Source organism: Bubalus bubalis, chromosome 10 (genome assembly GCF_019923935.1).
Source record: "Bubalus bubalis isolate 160015118507 breed Murrah chromosome 10, NDDB_SH_1, whole genome shotgun sequence".
NCBI classification, from domain to species: Eukaryota; Metazoa; Chordata; class Mammalia; order Artiodactyla; family Bovidae; genus Bubalus; species Bubalus bubalis.
The window spans coordinates 43,250,005-43,273,300 of record NC_059166.1 but is presented as its reverse complement, the minus strand read 5'-3'; positions in this window follow the sequence as shown (position 1 = coordinate 43,273,300).

The window sequence follows — 23,296 nt, the reverse complement described above, 5'->3', positions numbered from 1 at the left end:
GTAGAAAGTGTTCTCATTAAAGGATTGGTTTTAAAGTCCAAGGTACTTCTCTCTCTGCTCAGGAAATGAGCCTCCATGACACCTGATTCCATATCTTTTAGAAGAAGAAATTCATGACAAATGAGTGCTTTGGTGGGAAGAGCAGATCAAGTATTTCCTTTACTCTGGGAAAGCAACATTGTCCATGACTGAAACACTAGCCAAATTGTACAAGACTAGACTGGATAGTATTCTGGACTTCAGATTTAGAACTCTTTCTGGCAAGACAGCAGACTTGAATAAGGTTTATATTCTTGGGATTATAATAAAATAAAATAGTAAAATAAAACCCTCAACATAGACTTGCAAAGCATGACCTAAATGAGAAGAAAAAAAATAAGTTGAGAACCCAGAAAAAGAAATAGAGTGAAAAATTAGATAGCACATTAAGAAACCACTTCTGGGCTAAGATATTGGGAAAGCTGGCTATAAGGCTGAGTAACCAGAGAATTGATGCTTTCAAACTGTGGTGCTAGAGAAGACTCTTGAGAGTCCCTTGGACAGCAAGGAGATCAAACCAGTCAATACTAAAAGAAATCAATCCTGAATATTCATTGGAAGGACTGGTGCGGAAGCTGAAGCTCCAATCCTTTGGCCACCTGATGCGAAGAGTCGACTCATTGGAAAAGACCCTAATGCTGGGAAAGTTTGAGGGCAGAAGGAGAAGAGGGCAACAGAGAATGATATGGTTGGATGGCATCACTGACTCAATGGACATAAGTTTGAGCAAGTTCCGGGACTTGGTGATGGGCAGGGAAGCCTGGCATGCTGCAGTCCATGGGGTCTCAAAGAATCAGACACGACTGAACAACTGAACAACAACAACAATAATAAGTGAACCAAGAGAGCGGGTTAGCAGAAAGATGAGTTTTGATTGAGGGTGAAGGGACATAGCAGAATTTTATACACTTTTTTTTTAAACATTTATCTATTTTATATATTATTTGGCTGCACTGGGTCTTAGTTATGGCATGTGGGATCTAGTTCCCTGACCAGGGATGAAACCTGGCCCCCCTATACTGAGAGCATGGAGTCTCAGTCACTGGACCACCAGAGAAGTCCTACACTGTTAAGGAGACAGTGGGTAACTATCAGATGTTACTAAACAGGAGAGAAATAAAATCAGATTTTTGTTCTGGAAGAATAATTGATGATGATGTGGAGGATAAATGGAAACAGAGACTTTGGGCTGAGACAAGCTAAAAACTTCCTGCAAAGTCCCCGGACTCTAAAAACATTCTTCAGACAGTAGTGGCCAGACTTGATGCCTGTTTGAAAGGCATTCTTTTGGGGGAAGAGAAGTGAGCAAAGGAGGTGAGATGACTGAGGTTTCTAGTGGGAATGGCTAGGTGGATGGTAAAGTCATTCAACAGATAGGGACAGTGAGAACGTGACGGGCCAGTGGATGGATGTGTGTCAGAGGAGATGGATGCTGCCATACTAGAGCCTAGCAGTGGCTGGAAGGAAAGAGGAGGAGCTAAGGAAACTGCATATCCATGTATCTACTATGCATATTGGGTTATACCCAGAGGAGAATTAAACCATCCAGGGAGTGAGTGAGTAAGCAGGAAAAATGTTAAACTGAGGAAGAAACTCTGGAAAACAAAAACAAAGGGAATGAGCAAAGATGTCTGGCAGGATCTTGCTTCTGTTGGGTAAGGTTCTAGTACAACTTGTTTTCAAGTTCTGTATAGATTTCTTCAAATGACCCATGAGGTAAAGGCAGCTATTTTAAAGCCTGGAATGTCCTGGTACTAAGTTACTTGAGGCTCCCTTTGACTTCCCTCCCTCTTGGCAGTGAGATTAGCTGCTTTGCTGACCATAACCATTCCTGGAAATGAGGACAGTGAGCTTCTCTCAGAGGAAAGGTGTCTTTACTGCCTGATTCCCTAGGGCTGGGGGACTACAACACTGTGTGGACACAGCCCAGCTTGTGCCCTGAGAGCATTTCTCCCCTAAGGTTATGGTTCAGGAAAATGGAGACAAATTTTATGGCTCCCCTACCCTTGTTGATACAACATTTAGAACTTGGACCCAATGCAGTACTAGAAGGTCCTTCAAGAGAGGACATCTCTTCAAGGTCTTCTCTCAAGCAATGTGTACAACTTGACCATGTACATATCACGTTAATAATTACCTTTACTAAGGATTCACCTCTCAAATTTCTCAGTCATTTTGGTGTTACTTGTTTGTTTATTTTTGGCCGCAGCGTGAAGCGTGTGGGATCTTAGTTCCCTGGCTAAGGAAGTGCAGATTCATAACCTCTGGACCACCAGGAAAGTCCTGGTGCTACTTATTTTGAGTTGCTAGCAGGACTGGATTACATGAATGGTCATGGGATGCTTAAAATACTCAAGAAGATTTATAAAGGATGTGATCATGAAGAGCCATTCAGTTCAGTTCAGTTCAGTCTCTCAGTCATGTCCGACTCTTTGTGACCCAATGAATTGCAGCACGCCAGGCCTCCCTGTCCATCACCAACTCCCAGAGTTCACTCAGACGCACGTCCATCGAGTCAGTGATGCCATCCAGCCATCTCATCCTCTGCCGTCCCCTTCTCCTCCTGCCCCCAATCCCTCCCAGCATCAGAGTCTTTTCCAGTGAGTCAGCTCTTTGCATTAGGTGGCCAAAGTACTGGAGTTTCAGCTTTAGCATCATTCCTTCCAAAGAACACCCAGGGCTGATCTCCTTTGGAATGGACTGGTTGGATCTCCTGAAGAGCCATTAGTGACTTTTAAAATGTGTGGTCTAAAACTTAATAAATAAACATCTAGGAATTAAGTGGAACATGAAACATGAAACAGGAAGCAAATGAGAAATATCCAATAAAACTGATTAGGAAAAATGCAGTTCTCTAAGGTCTTCTGCATAAAGTGCTCCCTATTCTGTTTTGCTTTCGGAGAAGGCAATGGCACCCCACTCCAGTACTCTTGCCTGGAAAATCCCATGGACGGAGGAGCCTGCTGGGCTGCAGTCCATGGGATCGCTAAGAGCCGGACACAACTGAGCGACTTCACCTTCACTTTTAACTTTCGTGCATTGGAGAAGGAAATGGCAACCCACTCCAGTGTTCTTGCCTGGACAATCCCAGGGATGGGGGAGCCTGGTGGGCTGCCGTCTATGGGGTCGCACAGAGTTGGACAGGACTGAAGTGACTTAGCAGCAGCAGCATTCTGTTTTGCTACAAAGTGTAAGACCAAAGTAAAGGAAGAAGAGACACTGGTGAAACCTCTGGCTGACCTAAAAAGACAGAAAAGCCAAGTTAAGTCTTTTTACTAGTTAACATTTGAAATATTTTGTTTGTTAATATGAAACAAATAAGCTTCTGGTACTTGGTTAAATTGAAACTGGAGCCAAGCTAGAAGGCTCAATGCCTGAAGAGAAGTGGTCAAAGGGTACAGAGTTTCAGTTATGCAAGATGAAAAATTCCTAGAGCTCTACTGGACAGTGTAGTGCCTGTGTTGACAATTAAGAATTGATTTCCCTGGTGTTTCAGTGATTAAGAACCTGCCTTCCAATAAGGGTGACATGGGTTTGATCCCTGGTCAGGGAACTGAGAGCCCACATGCCGGGGAAACTAAGCTGATGCATCACAACTAGAGAGCCTGTGCACCACAACAAAGACCCCTCGCAGCCAAAAAAAAATTTTAAGAATTGGTTAAGAGAGTCGATGTTATATTAAGTGTCCTTATCACAAAAACTAATAATAATGAAGGCAGGAGGAAGCTTTTGGAGGTGATGGATATGTTTACGGCATAGATTGTGGTGATGGTTTCACTGATACATACTTACATCCAAGATCATCAAGGTGCATACATTAAATATGCATAGCTCTTGATATGTCATTCATGCCTCAATCAAGTGGTCTGTTGAGAAAGAGGTGCCTGTAAGAACCACAAAGGCTTCCTGAGTATTATATTGATAGTTCCCCCCCACCCCATAGCATGATGATTTCCAAGTTAAAAGGTTTTAGGGGAGTCTGCTCAACTCTAGGGATAAGTCGTAGTTTAGGTTAATTAATGGCTGAGAACGTTTAAATATTAGTGGTTATGGTAACAAATTATAATTGAGTTCACATTTTTAAAACATGTGTCTAAATTGTGTGGCCTATATTTATGTAACCAGAGACAGGGATCTCATCTCAGTCCTTGACACTTGATCAGTGTCTGCTTGGGTCATTCAGGTTCTCACCTGTAAAAGTAGGAGATTAGACTCAGTTTTGAGTAAAACCCATTTTGGGGTAAAGATACTCCCCTATGACCTCATTCTTTAATCATTCTGCCTACCTGCTTCAATAAAATATTTTCGTTTTTAAAGCACAAATTTACTAGTAAGCATGCTTTTCACTGTGAGTTGATCGTGGTGGTGAGAAAAAAAGACCTAGCACAATCTACCAGTACCTTCTGTAGTTCCCTCTCATCCACACTCTCCCTTTTGCTCTCTTCTTTTTGAGTGTCATTTTTCTTATTTATGATTTTTAAATGTAATATATCATGGGAATTCTCTAGTAGTCCAGTGGTTAGGACTCCAAGATTTCGGTGCTGAGGGCCAGGGTTTTATCCCTGATCAGGAAACTAAGATCCCATAAGCTGTGTGGCACAGCCAAAATAAATAAATAAGTAAATAAATAAAATAGAAAGAAAACAACTAAGCCCAAGTGCCGCAATGAAAGATCCTGCATGATGCAACAAAGATCCTGTGTGCTGCAACTAAGACCCAACACAGCCAAATAAGCCAATTAAAAAAAAAAAAAAGAGTATCAAGACTTTGCTTTGAATTGCTCCATTTACTAAGTCCAAACATCTGAATTGCTTTAGAGAAAATAATAAAATTTCTACAATAGAAATATCAACAATAATAGAAATTGCAAATTCTCAATCTCTTATGCAATTCTTGAAATACTGTTAGAATCTGTAATTTAGTGACCAGCTGAGTGAAGTAGATGCGTCATCACCATCAAATTACTTATGTTGTAATGCTTTAACTGGAAACATCTCCTCTGTTCAAAAGTGGTATTTTGGTGCTCTCCAAGGCGAATCTGGTGCTATCTCTACACTGTACATCACATCAGATGTTGCCAATCCGCAGAGTCAGAATTTTATTTAATGTACAGTCCTTTTAAATCTGTATTGTGCCTTTATCTACTATCTTAGTCTGCCCAGGCTGCCATAACAAAATACCAGAGCCTAGGTAGCTTGAACAACAGAAGTTTATTTACTCACTGTCTGGAGGCTGGAAGTCCAAGATCAGGTTGCTGTCAGGATTGGTGTTTGGTGAGAACTTTCTTCCTGGGGTTGCAGACAACCACTTTCTCATTTTGTCCTCAAATGACCTTCCTTCTATGCTGGGGAGGTTGAGTGGGGAGCGGAGATGAGAAAGAGAGAGAGCTATCTGGTGTCTTTGCCTCTTCTAAGGACACGGATCCTATTAGATTAGGAGTCCATCCTTATGACCTCATTTAACCTTAATGCCCTAAAGGCCCTATCTTCAAAGACAGTCGCATTGGGAGTCAGAACTTCAACCTATGAATTTGGGGAAGTGCAATTCAGTCCATAACAGCTACCAAACACCAGCAGCTCTAGATAACTACGTATCAGCAAAGCAGATGATTTGTTTTGAGTAATCTCTCATTATAGGCTATGATAAAAAGTATTTCTAAAAAGAGACATGTATGGTAAACACATAACAAAACCAGATACATTTTTAATAAAGGCTTCCTGTGTATTGGCCTTGAAAAATTAAAAACTGTTAATGTATATTTATGATAACATTAGAACTGAAAATGTTCATTTCCTTTCTAGAGATCATTCCTTGAAATTACATGTTTTTTTAAAGTAATAAGTATGAATCAGATTAAAATGTTCTTCAAAAGGTGCTTTTCACCTCTCTATTTGCTCTAATGCATTTTATGTCAGTTAACACATATTTAATTATTGTTATTATAAGCTATTTAACTTCACTGAAACTAGCTTCCTTTGTTATAAATTAATATGGCTTAGGAGAAAAGTTCATTCAAGCTCACTTATGAGAGAAGAGAGATTTCATTCAATATTTTAATTTTTTTCAGGGAAATATGATAGCTGGCCAGTTTTTAAAAATCTAGAATGTCACTTATCATTTAAGAAAAACATATTTTATTCATTGTCTAATTCATATTAAATGGCAGCAATTGGCCTGTCCCTTGAGGTTGGCCCACTCCCACTATCCGCTGTTTAATAAAAGTTCTGTATCCTTGGACTGTATGGAAAAAAAAAAAGCAGCAATTGATGCTCTTCTGTGTTTGTTTTTCTTTTGCTTGTCTAAAATTAGTTTATAATTTTACCTAAGTGTTGTTGTTGCCAAGAAGTCAGTTTCTTTCTCCAGGAACACTTGACTAGTGATCTGCAATCATAAGGACATGTAATAATGTACCTATCACCTTGGTTTGAAAGCTTCAAAACCCAGATTTGATCATAACATTCAATACCAGAGTTCAGCAAAGCTGAACAACAGAGCAAAGTTAACTGTAGAACAGTGTATACTACTGAATAGAAGTGAACCAAAATTAATATTTGAAATGGGAATAAAAGGTCTAAAGTCAAAGTTATTACACAGAAATATTCAAGGTTTATACTTGTCATTAACAGACAAGACCCTATACCATATAATTTTACAATACTAGAGAAACTATGAAAAGAAATTGAAAATGCAATGTATATGAAGGAGAGAGCAACAAAAAGAGGGGTAGTAAGGAAACATTTTGCAGCTGTGAAATGTTTACACTGCTGTAGTCTCGTCTAAATAGTTTTATTTTCAAAATTAAGTCTGCAATATATACAATTAATAAATATGCCATTTTTAGCCCAGGGAATACACAATGAAGGTGAAGATGAAGAAAACAAACTAGGCTAAATTAAATGAGTAAAAAGGCCAAAATTGCCAATCCATGACCAGCCTATTTGTCTTCTTTCAGTTGATGGCTACATGAATTTTACACAAGATCAAATTCAACCCAAGTTTCTGTGTTGCACAATAGGATGATCCACCATAGCTGCTAATCCAAGATAATTTGATCTTCAGATACTAATGCTGTGAAATAAACTCCGCAAATCGTAACCAACAATCTGGTTTCAAATTCCCAAATTATTTCTGAAAAGTGCCTCTTATGTCCCTTTTTGACATCGGAGTACCTGTATTTCCATTACCTTTATTGTATATTTTTACACGTGAGTCTGAGTGAACTCTAGGAGTTGGTGAGGGACAGGGAGGGCTGGCGTGCTGCGATTCATGGGGTTGCAAAGAGTCGGACATGACTGAGTGACTGAACTGAACTGACATCAATATAGAATCTCAGCAAGTGTTTGTTAGTTAACTTTGATTGATGTGGTATCTGAAACAGCAGTTATTAGTAAACTTTCGGTAGAATTGAAACCCTCGTGTGCAAGGAAATTACACTGCTATCCAGAGTATCCGCTTAAGCAGCCTATGATTCTGATAAGACAGCAAGCCTGTGGAAGCTGAAAAAGCTTAAAAGTTTACAGAACAATCCCGGGGAAACATCTTATGAAAACTATCATGGTAAAAGTTCCGTAGCAATGGATTCTACTTTTAGCTTCGCTGCTCATATCAGAGAAACTGCCCACCCCCATTGCTACACTGCCATTTTCTTTAACTTATAATGAAGTGTGGTTGTCGTTGTTGTTCAGTCACCAAGTCACGTCTGACTCTTTGCGACCCCATGGACCATAGCCCACCAGTCTCCTCTGTCCATGGGATTCTCCAGGCAAGAATACTGAAGTGGGTTGCCATGCTTTTCTCCAGGGGATCTTCCCGACACAAAGATCGAACCCACGTCTCTTAGTCTTCTGCATTGGCAAGCGGGTTCTTTACCGCTAGCGTCACCTGGGAAGCCCCCATAATGAAGTGTTCAGTTCAGTTCGGTTCAGTCGCTCAGTCGTGTCCAACTCTTTTCGACCCCATGAATCGCAGCACGCCAGGCCTCCCTGTCCATCACCAACTCCCAGAGTTCACTCAAACTCATGTCCATCGAGTTGGTGATGCCATTCAGCCATCTCATCCTCTGGCGTCCCCTTCTCCTCCTGCCCCCAATCCCTCCCAGCATCAGAGTCTTTTCCAATGAATCAGCTCTTCGCATGAGGTGGCCAAAGTATTGGAATTTCAGCTTTAGCATCATTCCTTCCAAAGAACACCCAGGACTGATCTCCTTTAGAGAAGACTGGTTGGATCTCCTTGCAGTCAAAAGAAAAATATATTCTGAGGAAATGTATAAAATTAATGTGTATAAAACATGAAACTTTTCTGAGTACAGTATAACAGTATGCATGATATATCTGGTTAGGATTATATGAAGGATTAAAGCATCATGTGGATATGTGTGTTTGAAAACTACTTTGTGTACTAATAAGTTAGAAGTAAATTGTTCTGAATTAGCAGATTTAAGTAAACATGACTCATTTGCTAAGAATGGGTCTCAGTCAGCAAGATATTTGGAAATAGATACAACAAAGAGGATGAGACCTCACAGTGTGAAATTCCTGCATCACAAAACGAGGGAGAAACAGAAGTGAAGTTTGGGAGGAATTTATGCAGAAGCCAGTGTTTAAGATCACAAGAAGTGATTGGTTTGTAAATAAAAGGATGTTCTTGCGTCTCATTCAACTGAACATGTTGGGCACAGTGGCTGTTGTTTCTCCTGGTACTGTGATTGCAACAACGTAAGTAAACTAAGTGTTCCTGTTTGATAAATGTTATTCCACCTGTCCAATCGGGACGCAAATATATGATGAAGCTAATGGAGCTTAAGCTTCAGAGTCCCTCACTCACACAGACTGCTTCCAAGCACATTAAGGGCCTAAAAATGACCTCACATGGTCATATATTTGAGTAGAATTTGCCAAAGATATTTCAATCACAATCAGTTAGAACCACTATTTCTTTCCATTCTTACGTTCCCTCTGATAGACTTCCCTTTAGTCATGTCACGTTGGAATGGCCATAAGCATTTTGGGATCCAGTTAATGGGAAGTTGAACTGCACACACATTGGTTTGAGTTTCATGGAATGGGATTATGTGTGATGCAGTATTTCTGTGTAGAGATAAGTATTAGTAGCCATCCAGGTATAGAAATGGCTTTCAGGAATATTCCTACTGCCCTCTGTGCCAGCTCACCTGGGATCCTGTCATGTAGAGTTACAGAACCAGAGGCTACGTTGCAATGTGACTTTTTCCTACAATTGATGGCCCAGTAAGTATTAATATGTGGGTTAGTGGAGAAGAAACAAAGACTAAAAGGAAAGGAGGTAAAAGTCAGTCTATTGGAAATTCTTCCAGTCACTAGATAGGTAAATTGTTAAGGAGAGAGAAGTCTATTTATATTCTCCTAGGATGGAGAAGGAAATGGCAACCCACTCCAGTGTTCTCGCCTGGAGAATCCCAGGGACGGGGGAGCCTGGTAGGCTGCCGTCTATGGGGTCGCACAGAGTCGGACACGACTGAAGCGACTTAGCAGCAGCAGCAGTCAAAAAGGAAGTTCTGTCCTGTCAGCAACACGCTCAGTAATGCCATGTACGCAATTATCAATGTATCATAGTCTGGTTTTAGTCTGGGGTAACTCTACAGCCACCAGGGACCAATGTTCCTATATTTCTGCTTTCTCATCCTCAGCATGTGGCTTCCTTCCTGAAGATTCTCTCATGAATTCAGAATAATTACTGGTGTTTCAGCTATCATGTTTACCTTCCAGGAAGAAGAGAAAGATAAAAGGATGTGCCCTACAGCCAAATCAAATCCCATTAAGGGGCTATTCCAGATATTTTTCATAGCATTTCCCTTTTGGTCAGAATTTAGTAATGTGACCATAACTAGATACTAAGGAGGTTGAGATGTGTTGTCTTTTCAGATAGGCGATTTGCTGCTAGAATACAACTTGGAAAATGGCAAGCAGGTGGACAAATGGAGACTTAACAAAGCAGAGAAAGCTGACATTTAAGCATCTGCAGTCAGGGACCTCCTTGGTGGTCCAGTGGTTAGGACTCCATACGGCCAATGCAGGGGGCCCAGGTTCCATTCCTGGTCAGGGAGCTAGATCCCACATGCTGCAACAACAGCAACAAAAAGCATCTGCATCAGAAAAGCCAAAAAGCAAGACAAAAATGGCTGCAGAATTGGAGTATCTGTCACTTTGAAGGGGGCATGGATTAAAAACAAGATTAGTTGAAAGTCTGTATAAAAAGCAGTTAGATCTCTATATGCCAGCCCTAACATTGCACAGCTAGGCACCTAAAACTTTCCCACCCCAACAGAAGACAGGTATTCTCACTAGAAAAGTTGAACCAGAACTCTAGCCTCAGGAATATTTTAGGAAAGTAGGACAAAAAAGTAAAACAAGGAGATAAAGTTAAATTTTATATCCTGCATTGTGAGAACTTAATTCCCTTGCCCTTACTCAACTCCTAGAATAATAGCAGCCATGTTTACACCCTCTTCTGAAACATACAACAACAATACAAACAAACAAAAAAACAACCCAAAGGGAAAAAACCCTACAGATGCTAATATTTGCACATCTACAAAGTAAGGCCTGAGTATAGGTCTACAGTAAACTGTACAGTGAAGCCATCAGTTAACAGCTCCTAGCCAAGCTTTTGAGCCATTCTGATGTTTCTCTCTTAAATAAGAACAGAGAGCAAAAAAAAATCACTAGATGTTTAAGGATGTCTCTGCAAGATCACCTTATTGGCACTCTAAAGGCCTGGGATCAAAATCCCAGTGTGTATGTTAGTCGCTCAGTCATGTCCAACTCTTTGCAACCCCACAGACTTGTAGCCCACCAGGCTCCTCTGTCCATGGAGTTCTCCAGGCAAGAATACTGGAGTGGGTTGCCATTTCCTTCTCCAGTAAATCCCAGAGATGCCTGCAACTGGGATTTATGCTATTTCTGAAGCTCTCAGTTCAAGGAAGCATATGTTAGCCTGAAAGACTGCAGGTGATTAAAAAACAGACAGTGTTCATGTCCACTATTCTGTGCTATCGTGTGCTCTGTCTTGTTTATTGTGCACAACAAGATTGATAGGGTGCTCCCAGCTCTAATGAGACAGCCTCTGACATAGATCAGGATTGGCTTAAGTGCAGAAATCCAGGCCCTCAGCTCCTAAAATTACCCGACATAGCTTCTTGCAACTTCTCTACTGAAAATGAATTACTAGACTGCTACCAGACAACCCGTTGACATGGCAGCACAATTGAGGGACACTCAAGACCAAAGGTTCCCATAATTTCCTGGGCAGTGTCAGAGAAGCAATGGAATAAGGAAGGAGCAGTTACATCAATCTCATTGATTTAATGTGACTGATACATTCAGGAACATTTGAAAAGGGGCAGGATGGGAGGAGTCTAGAGAATTCATAGAGCAGAGGCATCCAGTGCCTGGGGATGACATTGTCCCCATTACGTGCTGTCTCTCTGACAATGGAGACCGCAATTCAGATGAAGCGAAATAAAGTCACTCAATCGTGTCTGACTCATTGCAACCCCATGGACTGTAGCCTACCAGGCTTCTCTGTCCATGGGATTTTCCAAGCAATAATACTGGAGTGAGTTGCCATTTCCTTCTCCAGGAGATCTTCCCGACCCAGGGATTGAACCCAGGTCTCCCGCATTATAGGCAGACGCTTTACCACCTGAGCCACCAGGGAAGTCGAAGTTCAGAAGGATGTGACTAAGCTTCATTTGTTGATGGCAGTGTCCGCAACTTTGGTAGGAGAAGGCAAGGGAAAGTCAGCCTGAAGGGCCTAGTTACATATGGTGTGGCTGGCTGTACATTCCAATGTCTTAGCTTAGTTTTGTCTGAAAGCAGAACCAGAGACATACTCTCAGGGGCATGTAACTTATTTGGAAGCTAATCCCAGAAAAAGCAGAGTGATACAGGCAAGGAGAGAGAGCCAATAAAATGTATGTTATTGAATGGTTACTACCCTATAGAGCTCAGGCTTGATCCTACTTGTGCTGTGCTTAGTCTCTCAGTCGTGTCTGACTCTTTGTGACCCCATGGACCCCAGGCTTCTCTGTCCATGGGGATTCTCCAGGGAAGAATACTGGAGTGGGTTGCTATGCCCTCCTCCAGTGGATCTTCCCAACCCGGGGATTGAACCCTGGTCTCCAGCATTGCAGGCGGATTCTTTACCATGTGAGCCATGAAGGAAGCCCTCAATCCTGCTTGGGACTCTCTGAAGAACTATAGAATCCTCTTGGAATTGTATACTATTGATAAAGTGCACGTATAATTAAATAAAACATAATATATAGTGAAAAGTAAAAATAATTATAAAATTTATATAAAAATAATTTCACAAAACCCTATTCAGAGAGCTAAAGGTCTATTGATTTTTTAAAAAATATTTATTTTATTTATTTATTTGTTTGCACTGGGTCTTAGTTGTGGCATGCGGGATCTGGTTCCCTGACCAGGGATCGAACCTGGACCACCTGCATTGGGAGCTTGAGTCTTAGTCACTGGACCACCAAGGAAATCCCTATTTATTGTTAATTAGAGCACAAGTATGGTTCTGGAAGTAGCATCAGTTTTTAAAATGCTGACGAATGAGATTAAAATTCGTTTTGAAGAGACATAATTTGTAAAAGTCTCTAGTTTCTTGATGTTGGTTCCAGTAGTTGGTTCATTTGAAATTTGGATTAACTTCAAAGGAACTCACTTCTGTTTTTAGGGCTTGAAGGTTGAGAAGAAACTCCAATCCAAGAAGGTGGGGGTGGGGGGTTGTCCATGAGCACCTCCCAGAGGAAGAAGAGAAAGAATGGGAGGTCTCTGCAGGAACTGTTTGCTTTCATCATGGGCAATGATAAGGTCATACTGGAGGGGAGGTGGGTATATGTGGCCTGGCATCACAGGAGGCCTCTGCTTTCAGACCAAGGCCCACAGTTTGGAGGGACAGCAAGGAAGCTGTTGTTTGAAGTTTACTGAGATGTGTTCGCTCCTTTTTCAGTGACTGGATCAGTCTTGTAACTTCAGTCATCATCTCCTTTTTTCCTGAGTATCTGGATCTCTCTTCATCTCTCACTTTTACTAGGTAAGTATTATTTTATTATTTCCTCCTTTAGGATACAGTTGGTATTCGTCTGTACTCCCTCTGATTCTGCTAGGCTCTGAATCTTTGATAACTCTTTCTCTAGGCTTCTATCCTCCAGAGATGACCCAGTCGCTGTATCCCCCCTTTGCACAGTGCCATCCTTGCCAAGGAGTTGATATTTCTCTTAAATTAGTGCTACCAGTTTGTGATTTTTCAGCCAGCATTTGTAAAAGCAGCATTTCCTGTTTCACATAAAGTCAGCTTTTAGACAACAAGTCTGAACAAATACTCTAGGTTGCTTCAGTCGTGTCCAACTCTTTGCAACCCTATGGACCAGAGCCTGCCAGGATCCTCTGTCCATGGGATTTTCCAGGCAAGCCTACTGAAGTGGGTTGTCATTTCCTCCTCTAGTGGATCTTCCCAACCCAAGGACTGAGCCAGCATCTCTTAGGTCTCCTGCATTGACAGTCAGGCTCTTTACCACTAGCGCCACATATGAGACCTACCAAAAGGCTGATGACTGGTGCACACATCTCAGACTCCAGCTGGAGGCTGCAGAGGGCAGGGCCTGGGTGCCCCTCACCCAGCCAGGGCTCCACCACCACTGCCTGTAGCTTCCCAAGGATGCCTGAAGCCAAACTCTAGAGTGACTTAAATCCCTCCCATGAGACTGAAGCCCACCACAGAGTCCTGCAGAATAACCACACCCCTACCCAGCTCACGAAAACTTCTGAGATCCCTCTAGTTACGCTGGCAACATCCCACGCTAGCAACCCAAGCAAGCCACCAGTGGAGCTGGTTCAGAGAATGGATGCGTGCTAAGTCACTTCATTCTTATATGACTCTTTGCAGCCCTATGGACTGAAGCCTGCCTTGCTTGCTGTCCATGGGAATCTCCAGGCAAGAATCCTGGAGTGGGTTGCCATTTCCTTTTCCAGGGAATCTTCTTGACTCAGGGATCAAACCTACGTCTCCTGCATCTCCTGCATTGCAGGCAGATTCTTTACTACCGAGTCACCAAGGAAGCCCCAAAGAATGGATGGATCAAGTTTTTAGTTTCTTACAGTTACTGTCCACTGACCCCCTCCTCTCTTCTTAATTAAAAAAAGAAAAAACATTACCTTTCTTTTTTCAAGCCATGCTGTGTGGCATGTGGGATCTTAGTACCCCTACTAGGAAGTGAACCTGTGCCCCCAGCAGTGGAACTCGGAGTCAGGAAAAGTCCTGAAACATTATTTTTTATTAAGGTAAAATATACATGAATACATATCTTAAATGTATATAATTTGATGACTTTTGACAAATATATACACCTGTATAACCAACATGCCAGTCTGGATGTAGGACAGTTTCATCACCTTCAGAAAGTTCCCTCATTCCCCCTTCCAGGAATCCCTACTTCCTGAAGGCAGTCATCTCTGATTTTTATCAACAGATGTTAATTTGAACTCTTGGCATAAATGGCATCACGAGAACGTATTGTTTTGTATCTGGCTTCTTTTGTTCAGCATCATGTGTTTGGGGTTCATTCATGTTGGTCCATGTCTTTCATTCTGAGTTGAATGCCATTGTATAAACACACATGATTGGACATCATCAGCCCACCCCTCTAGCTCCCCATTCACTCCACTGCCTCTGACCTCACATCAACAAGGCAGCCCCCTAGCTCTGCAGCAAGAACCCGTCATTGAGTGCCAGGGGTCCTCAACCACAAAATAAGAGGCCACCACATCCTCTAGTTCACATTAGCTTACCTCCTTTTAAAAAATGTTTGCAATTTATTTGTTAAAGAAACTGGGTAGTTACTCCTATAGATTCCCACATAGTGAAACTTGTTAACCGCTTTCTTCTGGTATTGGACAGTACAGATACAGAATACTTCCAATATCAAATAAAGTTCTGTTAGGCAGTGCTGAGCTATAGGCTGGATCCCTCAATGTTTTTGCAAGAGTATACTGATATGAACTTCCTTCAAGAGGGCATATAACTGGTTGATTCTTTGTGTTAATTGAACAGCCATTCATGGTCATTGCCTAGATCCATTATTTCTCTAGAAGTTGCAAAATTGTGATATTTTAATTCTATCCCTGGAGAAGGAAATGGCAACCCATTCTAGTATTCTTGCCTGGAAACTCCCATGGATGGAGGAGCCGGGTGGGTTCCATGGGCTTTGTGTCCATGGTCACAAAGAGTCAGACACTGAGAAATTTCACTTTAATTCTATTGTTCCTTCTTGAATTCTATCATTCCTTCTTTATTTTACTGACTGAAATACTTTTCGAAAGAAAACTTCTCTCATCAACCATTTGGGTTTCCTTGAAGTATAAGTTTACACAGAGAAGTTAGATTCAAAAGGTGATCAATCAGACTTATTTTTTAGTATGAGTGGGACCTTGCACAGTTACAAATAAATGATGCTTTAATTTATCGCACTTATTGATACTCAAATTGTCCCCTCTTTAGCTCTTACTGCCTTTTGAATCCTTTTGACAGGACGCCAGAGGACTTTGATAGCTTCTTTACTTCTGATTTTACAAAATATTCTAGACTTATTTTCTACATTTCTTTCCCCAGACCTGACATTAGCCACTCTTTCACAGTCATGGTTCCTTTGAGAAAAAAAATTATATTTAAAGACTATAGTCCATGCTTTCAGGGTGCTAAGCCTTTTCAGTGAACAAAGCTAAGAAATAGTATTTAAAATGAGGTATAATTGACATTGGGAAAGGAAATGGCAACCCACTCCAGAATTCTTTCCTGGAGAGGAGCCTGGCAGGTCACAGTCCATGGGATCACAAAGAGTCAGACATGACTGAAGCGACTTAGCATATTTGTGTATAATTGACTCGTAACAATGTATTAGTTTTAGGTGTACAACATAATGATTTGATGTATGTAGATATTGTGAAATGACTACCACAAAAAGTGTCGTCAACATGCAGTACCACACACAGATAAAAATTTTTGTTTACTTGTGATGACAACTTTTAAAATTTACTTTAAGCAACTTTGAAATGTATAATACGGTATTGTGAACTCTAGTCACCATGCCACACATTTTAGCCCCAGGACTTATTTTCTCACTATTGGAGATTTGTACCTTTTGACAACCTTCATTCATTTTCTTCAGCCCCTTCCCCCTGGCTTTGGCAGCCATCAGTCTGTTCTCTGTATCTATGAGCTCCATTATTTTAGATTTCATAGGTAAGTGAGATCCTGTAATATTTGTCTTTCTCTGTCTGACTTAAGAAATACTTTTTTAAACAGAAAACATACCACATGCAAGAGCCTTTTAACTGATCTGTTTGTGCCAGTTTCTACTTCACTATTCCTTCCAATTCATCCTCCGCATTTCTGTCAGAATCAGCCTTGTAAAACACAGATCTGATCTTCTTAATCCCCCGCTTAAAAACTTGTGCTGGAGTTCCATTGCCCAAAGGATTAAGCCAAAGCTCCTTGGCATGATATACATGCAGATCCTCTCAAAATTTGGCTCCTGATCTCCATTCCAACCTCTTTACCATTCATTCTTTCCTCCCCCGTAGTTCAGCACACCATACTGTTCCCACCACACTGTCCCTTTGCTTATCTCCCTGAAATGCCCTGATTTCTCTATTCCTCAGTAAAATTGTATTTATCCTTCAATAAATAGCTCAAATGTCAGTTTTATCTAAAATAAATTGTGGTCCCCATAGAAAACTAATCTGTTTCTATCATGTCCTTCATAGTACTTTGAAATATCTGTATGCAGTGCTAATGAAATTGTATAATAATGATTTGTTTACATGCATCACTCTCTCTCTTTCTCTAGCTAGAATGTTCCCCCAAAGGTAAAACACTTACCACTGGTGGTACTGTAAATTGTTTTATGTGTTCCACCGATATGACATTAAATATTGAATTGCATAGTGTGAGAGTTATTCCCCTTCTAATACTTTAGGGAGGAAGTTTTAGTTTTGTGCTAGTTAATAGCTTCCCTGGTGGCTCAGATGGTAAAGAATCCGCCTGCAGTGCAGGAGACCTGGGTTGGAGACCTGGGTTTGATCCCAGGGTTGGGAAGATCCTCTAGAGAAGGGAAGGGCAACCCACTCCAATATTCTTGTCGGGAGAATCCCATGGACAGAGGAGCCTGGCAGGCTACAGTCCATGGGGTCAAAAAGAGTCAGACATGACTGACTAAGCAGGCACACACACATGCATGGCTTTAACATCTATTATTGAGTGATTAATTTCCCTTTTAAAAGAGAGAGCAGGTGTCAAGCTTGAAATTATGTAGATACCTACTTAAATTGGCTGAAGTTTATATATTTCTTCAAAATATTTTCTTTTCTTTCTTTTTTTTACTTTCTGACCTCACCTCACAGCATGTGGGCTCTTTGTTCCTTGTCCAGGGATTGAACCCGTGCCCCCTGCATTGGAAGCACAGAGCCTTAACCACTGGACCACTAGATAAGTCCCACTTCATGATATTTTCTGACAATTGCTTTTTGTCTGTGAAATTTAAAAAATTAATATCAATAATAGATTTTTCTTTTAAAATAAAAGATAATTTAAAGAAACATAGCTTATAATAGTAACAAAGTGCATCACTATGGCAAAACTCTTATAGGATATGTGAAAATGACTTAATGCCAGGAAATTGCACTAAGTCCTTCAGAATTAGGAAACATCTATTTTCATCCTAGTACTATGTTTAGTAGATCACTAAATATTTGTCAAATTAAGTTAGGAAGAAACACCCACCTCCAACATTTTTGAGATTTGGTGTAATTTGGGGGGATATATAGTTAAAGAGACAAGCCTTCTCTAATCTGACTTTTCTGAAAAAGTTAAATAATACTCATTGTTATCATATAAACTACCTTTAAAATGGTTTCCTATAGCTATGCTGTGCTTAGTCACTCAGTCGTGTCCGACTCTTTGCGGCCCCATGGACTATAGCCCTCCAGGCTCCTCTGTCCATGGAGTTTCTCCAAGGAAGAATACTGGAGTGGGTTGCCATGCCCTCCTCTAGGGGATCTCCCGACCCAGGGATCGAATCCAGGTGTTCCGCATTGCAGGCGGATTTTTTACCATCTGAGCCACCAGGGAAGCCCAAGAATACTGGAGTGGGTAGCCTATCCCTTCTCCAGGCGATCTTCCCAACCCAGCAATTGAACCAGGGTCTCCTGCATTGCAGGCAGATTCTTTACCAGCTGAACTGTCATGGAAGAAATGTTCATAATCCTCATAAGAGGATATGTTCTCCAATAGGATTGTGTGAAATGATGTCTTATTAACCAAAGTTCAGGGGCAATAGACGAATGTTTACAAGACATTCTATTCAAATCACCACATCACTTTCTACCATCAACACCATCAAGGTCATGGTACATTTTAAGGGAGGATAGACCAGAATAGCTGTCACTAGAGGCAAGCTAGCACCATCTGTTGGAGAATTAGTTCACAGCATAAGATGATACCAGCTGACTTCATTACTGTGGAATTTATTTCTCCAAAGTACTTTTCATCATCCAAATTTCAACACATTCATGCATATCCAAGTACAATTTAATTTTCCTTTACGTCTAATTCTCCACTATGATAGTCAAAAACAAAACTAGTTAATTAAACTGATTAAAATATACTAATTTTTCATGATTTGACTCTTTGATTACAGATTTGATAATGAGACTATTTTGACCCATTTAAGAACTGGAAAAAAAGTTAGTGATATTATACAGCCACAGGCATTGTAGGTTTGCTGTAGAATAACAAATACATATTGCACAAAACAGACACATAGATACAGAGAACAAGTGGATGGGTAGTTGCCAGAGGAGAAAGTGGTGGAAAGGTGGACGAAACAAGTGAAGGATGTTAAGAGGTATAAACCTCCAGTTATAAAATAAGCCACGGGGGTGTAATATACAGTATAAGGATATGGTTAATAATACTGTAATAGCTTTGTATGGGGATGGATGATCACTAGACTTACTGTGGTGATCATTTCATAATATATGTAAATGTCAAATTGCTATGTGGTACTCCTGAAACTAATATACTATTGTACATCAGCTCTATTTCAATTTTATATATATATATGTGTGTGTGTGTGTGTGTTCAGAATGAAAAACAAAAATACATTGTTTGCTTTTATAAACCAGCCTTGGTATCTCTTGATTATCCATGGTAATTAGAAACAGGGCTAGCCTTAGGACTTCCCTGGTGGTCCAGTGGTTAAGAATCCACCTTCCAATGCAGGGGATGTGGGTTCCACCCCTTATCAGGAAACTAAGATCTCACATGTCACAGGGCAACTAAACTTTCACTTTCACTTAAATGCTAAATGACAAGTGAGTTATCAGCAATTTTCTCAGAGACAGGGCTTAGGAGTACAGTTTCAAACATTAGAAATAAAATCGTAAGTGCTTTTATTTTAAACATAACTTACAGATGGCCGATTTGAAAGATTTGTCCACTACGACAAGTTTTAGCAAATTAAAAAAGGATTCTGAATTTTTCATGCTATATTCTCTATGGAACTGTGATTTCAATGAAGAAGTTTAACATTTATTTACTTTTGAAAAGTGATCTAGGTAAAGTAATGATATTATTTAAATGAGAAATAACCTAATTTTCCTAAAGTATTTTCCAATCAAAGTCTCTCTTACAGGGAAAAACAAGAAGCATTAGATTGTCAGTCAGTCAGTTCAGTCGCTCAGTCGTGTCCGACTCTTTGCGACTCCATGAATCGCAGCACGCCAGGCCTCCCTGTCCATCACCAACTCCCGGAGTTCACTCAGACTCACGTTCATCGAGTCAGTGATGCCATCCAGCCATCTCATCCTCTGTCATCCCCTTCTCCTGCCCCCAATCCTTCCCAGCATCAGAGTCTTTTCCAATGAGTCAACTCTTCGTGTGAGGTGGCCAAAGTACTGGAGTTTCAGCTTTAGCATCATTCCTTCCAAAGAAATCCCAGGGCTGATCTCCTTCAGAATGGACTGGTTGGATCTCCTTGCAGTCCAAGGGACTCTCAAGAGTCTTCTCCAACACCACAGTTCAAAAGCATCAATTCTTCGGCCCTCAGCTTTCTTCACAGTCCAACTCTCACATCCATACATGACCACTGGAAAAACCATAGCCTTGACTAGAAAGACCTTTGTTGGCAGCATTTATTAATTACTTATTTATTTTATGGAGCTAGAACTGACATAACATTGCCTACATTTAAGGTGTATAACATTTTTTTGATACATTTATGTATGGCAACATGATTAACATTTGCTAACACTTCTATCACATCGCATAATTAATACCTCTTTTTTATGGTGAACATAAAGTGTAATTTTGAAACTGCGTTATTATTATTATTATGTACTGGCCACACTCCTCGGCTTGCAGGATTTTAGTTCTCTGACCAGGGACTGAACCTGCACCCTTGGTAGTGAAAGCACAGAGTGGTAGCCACTGGACAGCCAGGGAATTCCCATTAAAACTGTATTAAATGGAAAGGAAGTAGTAATTGCTGCAAAGAATGATACATATAACTCTGCTATACAACAGGGGTTATAGTTATTAAACAGTCATCAGATTTTGCCAGTGGTATACCCCTTGGGAATTCTCTGGCAATTTAGAGAGAACATTAACTCTCCCAAGCCTTGAGGGGTACCATTTAATGCCATAAGGCAATGATTCATGAAAGTGATACTTTCACTAAATACATCTAGCTAAAGTCTAGTCTTAGGGTAAATATGAATATATCCGTGAACCTGGTGACAGGCAGAGTATTTAGTCTTGACCTAAGCCTTTTCTTCGCTTCTTTAAGTAAGAGTATCTGCCCTTGTGGCTCAGCTGGTAAAGAATCTGCCTGCAGTGCGGGAGACCTGGGTTCAATCCCCAGGTTGGGAAGATCCCCTGGGGAAGGGAAAGGCTACCCACTCCAGTATTCTGGCCTGGAGAATTCCATGAACTGTATAGTCCATGGGGTCGAAAAGAGTCGGACACGACTGAGTGACTCTCACTTTTGCTTTGGTAAGTACCCAAAAATGCCAAGGGAAGGGTAAAGCACAGAGCAGCAATTACCATCTGAACTGGTTTAAGGACCTGGTTAGAGGCTGGGGGAGCCTAACCCTCTGTGTAACGCTCTTTGGTTGTCCCTTCCTGACAACAGCCCTCTTCCAGCCTTCCAACTAGAGAGCAGTTTCCCCACACTTCTTTACACTTCATTGCCTCGAATCAAATTTGGAAATAGGAAGAACATACATTTTTATGTCATATAAACAATTAGGGTTCCATAACTTATTTATTATTTTAAATTAAAACTGTACACATTTAAAGCATACAACATGATAAATGGGTATATACACACGCATAGTGAAATGATTACTATAGTCAAGCTACTTATCGTATCCATCTCTGACATAGTTACCATTTCCATAACTTAGTTTAAATCAATTCCAGCTAGCTTTAAAGTTCAAGTTTGTAACTGAACTTCCATAGTTTAAGTCCCTTTCCTCAAATGCTTCTATCAATAGGAACAGGAAAAAACCCACTACCTATCCATTGGGTCTTTTCAGATATGCCAATAAAAGCTTTTTTCAAACTGTAAAGAGATTTGTAGGGTTTTTCCAATTATAAAAAGCATTTTAAAAATAACCCGACAGTACCAAATGTAAGGAAAAGAAAGTGAAAATCAGAGTGTAACGCCTCCACCTAGAAACAGCTCTGTTTATAAACGAGCATACCAATGCATATATTTTTAACTAATAGGTTCATGGTTTACATAGTCTAGTGAATTTTTACTCCACAATGTGTCAGTGTGCATGTGTGTGTGCTAGGTCACTTCAGTTGTGTCCAACTCTTTGTGACCATATGGACTGTGGCCTAGCAGGCTCCCTCGTCTGTGGGATTATCCAGGCAAGAATACTGGAGTAGGTTGTCATGCCCTCCTTCAGGGGATCCTCCCAATCGAATCCATATCTTTTACATCTCCTGCCTTGGCAGGCAGGTTCTTTAACCACTAGCACCATCTGGGAAGCCCTAGGGAAGAGGTTTATTAACAACTCTCACTTCCTACTAAATCTCTTTCCTCGGCAAGGTCAGTGTAGTGGGTTGAATGGTGGCCCCAGAAAAGACAGGCTCAAAACCTAATCTTATTTAGAAAAAGAGTCTTTGCAATTAAGTTAAGGATGTTGAGATGAGATCATCCTGGATTACCTGGGTGGGCCCTAAATCCAATGACAAGTGTCCTCATAAGACAAAGAGGAGAAAGCTGTATGAAGATGGAAGCAGAGATTGGAGGCGCTAGGGAACAGAAGAAGCAAGGAAGGATGCTCCTCCAGTGCCTTAGGAGAGAGTGTGGCCCTGCCAACACCTTGATTTCAGATTTCTGGCCTCCTAAACCGTGAGAGAATACAATTCTGTTCTTTTAAACCACTGAATTTGTGGTAATTTGTTTCAAAAAAAGTTATAGACAGCATATTAAAAAGCAGAGATGTTACTTTGCCAACAAAGATCCATCTAATCAAAGGTATGGGTTTTCCAATAGTCATGTATGGATGTGAGAGTTGGACTATAAAGAAAGCTGAGTGCCAAAGAATTGATGCTTTTGAACTGTGGTGTTGGAGAAGATCCTTCAGAGTCCCTTGGACTGCAAGGAGATCCAACCAGTCCATCCTAAAGGAAATCAGTCCTGAATATTGGAAGGACTGATGTTGAAGCTGAAACTCCAATACTTTGGCCACCTGATGCAAAGAACCGACTCATTGGAAAAGACCCTGATGCTGGGAAAGATTGAAGGTGGGAGGAGAAGGGGACGACAGAGGACGAGATGGTTGGATGGCATCACCAACTCAATGGACACGCATTTGAGCAACTTTCGGGAGTGGTGATGGACAGGGAAGTCTGGCCTGCTGCAGTCCATGAGTCACAAAGAGTTGGACATGACTGAGCAACTGAACTGAACTGAGAAAATCAAACTTTCCTACCATACACTCAGCCTGCTCTCCAGCCTCATTTTCTTGTTCTTCTCCAGCTGGCTGGTCCTGTTTGCTGCCTTTCATTTCCCAGTATTGCCTCAAAGCCTTTGCACATGCTGTTCCAGTGTATGGATTGCTCCTCTTCATTCTTCAAATATTCCTGTAAGGCTTCTTCAGGGTAAAGGTCAGTGATCCTCTAGCCTTGCTTGCCAACC